This window comes from Penaeus chinensis, chromosome 10 (genome assembly GCF_019202785.1).
Source record: "Penaeus chinensis breed Huanghai No. 1 chromosome 10, ASM1920278v2, whole genome shotgun sequence".
Taxonomy (NCBI): Eukaryota; Metazoa; Arthropoda; class Malacostraca; order Decapoda; family Penaeidae; genus Penaeus; species Penaeus chinensis.
In genome coordinates, this window is record NC_061828.1 from 17,284,009 (window position 1) to 17,289,008 (window position 5,000).

General features: G+C 43.3%; 1 protein-coding gene across 12 annotated transcripts in view; it reads left to right on the forward strand.

Moving 5' to 3' along the window:
* Nucleotides 1–5,000, forward strand: part of LOC125029970 (gamma-aminobutyric acid receptor subunit beta-like) — a 330,100-nt gene that overhangs the window by 282,358 nt on the left and 42,742 nt on the right. The window lies entirely within an intron of this gene.

Sequence of the window (5,000 nt, forward strand, 5' to 3'; positions counted from 1 at the left end):
CATCCCATCTTGACTGTCCTTCTAGCTGAGCCTGAAATATAGTCCTTTATCACCATCTCGACTCTGAACCTAGACAAACAAATGCGACTTGTACCCTCTGTCGAGACTCAGACGCACCTGCGTGGCCTCCTGCATTCGTGTGTGGTTCCTCTTGGCTCCCTAGGCTAGCCAGCACCACAGCTCCAGTCCTTCGGCTATTTTGGTCTCGGAAGCGCAGCGAATTTTCTCGTATTTTTCCCCCTACTTCCCTCTTACATCCTTGGTTAGTGTCCTTAATGCGACGACGAAGTACTTTCCGCTGAGTACCTTCTTCGCTCAGCCCCCTCCGCGCACGCGCAGCCGCTGCCTTGACAGCATATTCCTCCTGATGAGGTCAAGGGAGCTGCCAAATGTCGCAAGGACGCTGCAACTTTTAGCTTTACGATGCCGCGTTACGTGACAGCGTAGCGAAAGTTGTCGCGTCACCCTCCTGCTGTGCTACTTGAACCCAAAATGAACGAAGAACTCGGTCACGTCTCCACACGTCACACCGTGTTGTATCAAGAGGCTACTTCCCATCACGCTTTTCACCAGAATGCAAAAGCTCCAAAGACTGATGTTTGCGTATGACCAGTAACGAAAAGTATAATCCTTTCCTCTGTCTTGTTGTCCGTGCCAAGCCACGTTGGCCATGCCGGGGCGTTCGGCACTTCCAACACTACTCTGTGTCGTCGTGAGCACCTGCCCGCCCTGAGGGACTCCACCACTTTGCCACTCTTGCCACTTACATCTGACTTCAGTGAAAAAACTAGCTAGCATCGTGGACCGCCACGACTAAACCTCTAAATCTATTCCTACTTGAATGACGTACTAATGCATCCCACTAAAGTTGATTGAGAATGATTTGACACGGATCAGCACGCCTTCGACACCGAGGCACACACAAGGCGCCGATGAGGCAGTAAGGTTATCACGCCGACCTGGTTCTGCTGCTACGGAGGATGGCTGTCATATATTTTGCCTATTTTCACCTTTTTTCTGAATAAATAAATGCACAAGTGTGAAAGCCAAAGCCCGATACAGCCATTATCCCAGTGAGTGACACCAGGGTGGCATGACTAGGATATTACGTAGACACTTACGGGCGACTAGCATAGCGACGATAGTGATAGGTTTGTAGTGTTTTGTGTACGTGTACTAGCCTCTTTTATTATCACCTCTGCCTGAAGAGAAGCACTATATATTAAGAAGAACTTGGGTTACTTTCCTTCTCTCTGATGAATATACTTGGACACTTCCGTTCGATGTAAGCATAAACCAAAAAAATACATATATAATTTTTGTTTCGTGTATTTCTTTCCCATTCTCATCTCCTTCTTCGTCTTCTGCTTTTTCTATCAAAATATACGTCATCCTCATCAGGTTCACTTCAAGAATAGACTCATTCCATATCAATTATTTATTTATATTTGCAAATTCTCTCACACAAGGTCATCTTCTTTACGACTTGTTTTGAACGCTGCAGGTCTCATCAGGGCCTTTGTGCGAAAACTCACTTCGGAAAGAATTAAAGCGCCAGATACAGATGTCGTTAATTAAGGCAGATTTGGCCATTAATAGACATGAAAGACATTAGAGGACTAAATGCTCAATCAAAGTAAATCTCACAGGTGCCATTAACAAATCTCATTAGAGCTCTTGCGCTGATTTTTATTACTTTTTCTGGGGGGGAACTAGTTTGAAACTTTAATTTATTACCTGTCGCGCCCGGTACAGGCTGTTAGCTTATGTTAATGTGTTTGTCTTTTTATGACGTTGAGTCGCCTGCACCTATAATGCTGAGACCACAACCTGTCGCCTCCGCCTCTCCTCGGATGTTGCCATGGCGACGCAGATGAGCCCAGAGCGGCACTTGTTTAGGGCAATAGAGAAGGCAGTAAGACAAAAATACATTCGTTCCTTACATGCGTGTATATCGTGTGTGTGTGTGTGTGTGTGTGTGTGTGTGTGTGTGTGTGTGTGTGTGTGTGTGTGTGTGTGTTTGTGTGTATTGTGTGTGTATATATATATATATATATGTGTGTGTGTGTGTGTGTGTGTGTGTGTGTGTGTGTGTGTGTGTGTGTGTGTGTGTGTGTGTGTGTGTGTGTGTGTGTGTGTGTGTGTGTGTGTGTGTGTGTATGTACGTATGTATGTATGTATGTATGTATGTATGTATGTATGTATGTATGTATGTATGTATGTATGTATGTATGTATGTATGTTATTTGCATATATATACACAAGCTACACAAGCACATAAATAAGTGCATACACATCATAGTCCTCATTCCTCTGAATGTAAACAGCCCCTTGTCAGGGCGCTTAGGAACCTCATTTCCAGTTACTTGCACTGTCCTTGGCGCTCATATTAAGCCGAACCCAAGGTACAAAGAGCATTCTAAAGCCTCGGCCATTTCCCCACAATAGGCGCGACCCCACAGAACGCAGCTCAAAAAGCTATCGCGGCCGCCCTTGCTACTAGCAGGTATTAAGCGGGATGAAAATGCCACGTATTTTCTATCATTTTGGTTTCTACCTTGATAACACTTGGCGTTTTATTCTCACTGTTTGCGCAAGTCAGTTTGATTTATAATAATAATGATATTCTTAATAACAGTGACGCTGATAATTACGATATGGATACACATAGTCAATGTGAAGTTAATAATATTGAGAATGAGAAACTTTCGATAATGCCAATTCGGAATAGATTAGCATTAGATAGTATCATTATCATTATCACTTTTATCACCCCACAACATCACTACCATTCACCGCCATTATCTTTATCAATATCATTCTTTGTTCTTGAATCTCAACGTAAACAAATCTCGTAACTTATTTTTATTCCCTTCTTTTCTCTTCGTTTCTCTTTCACTCCTCACATCTATCTCTGTGCTTCAGTCTTTTTTTTTTATATCAACGTTGTTCCTTCTATCCACTGTCTTCGTAGTCTTGGATGTCTGTCGAGTCTTCCTGTTATTGCTGTCTCTGTTGTTTCCCTTCTTCGCTTTTCTTGTGCAGTGACGTCATTCGTTTGACTTGTCGTTTTCACTTACCTTTCCATGTGTTTGTTTGTTGTGTTTTATCATTTCGTGTGTTTTAGATACTTCGTTTTATTCGTTTGTTAATTTCCTTGCCTTCGTTTATGTATTGTTGCTGTTATTTTCTACTGTCATTACAATCAGTGTTATCGTTAGATTTTATTATATTAGTATTTTTATCATGACTTAAAATAACTGTTGGAGGCGCCAACAGTATTCCTATCAACTTATTTATTTCTCCTTTATTTGTTTTCTTCACCTCCCATCCCCCACCCCCTCCCTCTCAATCTTCCTCATCCTCCTTTTTTTCATTATCAGTATTTCCATCCTTACTTTTAATCTTATTTATCTATCACCAATTCATTAACATAATTTATCTGCCATCACTACCTCTACCCTACGTTCCAATATCATCGCTTCTGCCCAGCCTCCCCATACCTGAACCGCGGTCGCCTCTCAGTGACCATGTGTGGATATTGTGTTACTAGGCCCCCGCCCCGTCTCTCCATTGGGGGTTGTTCCCAATAAATCGTTCTCCCCCCTCACTATCCCTTTAATAACCATCCTCGCCCCTATTCTCCCCTCCTTTCCCTTATTCTTTCCTCCTTTTTCCTATTCTTCCTTCCCTTTACCTATTCTTTCATCCCTTTACCTATTCTCCTTTTTTTTTTTTTTGCCATCCGCCTGCCTTTTCTTCTAGCTTCAGACCTACTCTCCGATACCTACTCTCACTGTCCCTACTTCTCTCTCTCTCTCTCTCTCTCCCTCTCTCTCTCTCTCTCTCTCTCTCTCTCTCTCTCTCTCTCTCTCTCTCTCTCTCTCTCTCTCTCTCTCTCTCTCTCTCTCTCTCTCTGTCTCGTCTTCCCCACCCTGCAACTCCGCCTTCTTGGTCAATACAGCATTCTCTCTCTCTCTCTCTCTCTCTCTCTCTCTCTCTCTCTCTCTCTCTCTCTCTCTCTCTCTCTCTCTCTCTCTCTCTCTCTCTCTCTCTCTCTCTCTTCCTCCTTCCCCTAATTCCCTTTTCACGCCCTCCCCACCCGCCCTCTTCCTTCCTTCCTTGGCACAGCGCTCACACAACGCAATATTCACACACGTTTACGCCCCTTGGATGCTGCATCTTCACGGGATGTGTTGGAGGGTCATCCATTACCAGCAGCATCCTCGTCTCTTTTCTTCCTAATCCGCGCCTCCTCTTCCTGCCTTCTTTCTTTCGCTTTCACTCATTTTCGTTCTTTGCATCTTCCGTTTTACGAGAAACATACATACATACATACATACATACATACATACATACATACATACATACATACATACATACATACATACATACATACATACATACATACATACATACATGCATACATACATACATACATACTTACATACATAGACACACACACACACACACACACACACACACACACACACACACACACACACACACACACACACACACATACACACACACACACACACACAGACACACACACACACGCACGCACACACACGCACACACACACGTCTGTATTTACACCCACGTCAGTCTCGCGCCCCGTGCCGTCTTCTCCCCAAATCTCGTCATTTCCTTGGCCTTGGCTTACCTTCTTGAGTCCATTAAGTCGCTCATCTCCCAAACCTCATTAATTTCCGTGGTGCCTCCCCCGTCATTTATCTTTTCTTTGCCCTTCTCCGTCTCTTCGCTCTTCCCACTTCTGTCTTCTAGTGTTTTGGTGTTTGTTTGTGTTGTGTGTGTGTGTTCACTTGCTCGTTTTCTCTTTCTCTCTCCCTTTTTTTTTTTTCTTTCTTTTTCTTTTTCATTTTCGTTGGCCTTCCTCAGTCTATTTAACTTCTGTTCTCTTTTTTTTTTTTTTTTTTTGATGTCTCTCTATCTCTTCTCTCTTTTGCTCTTTCATCTCTTCTCTCCTATTCTCTTTT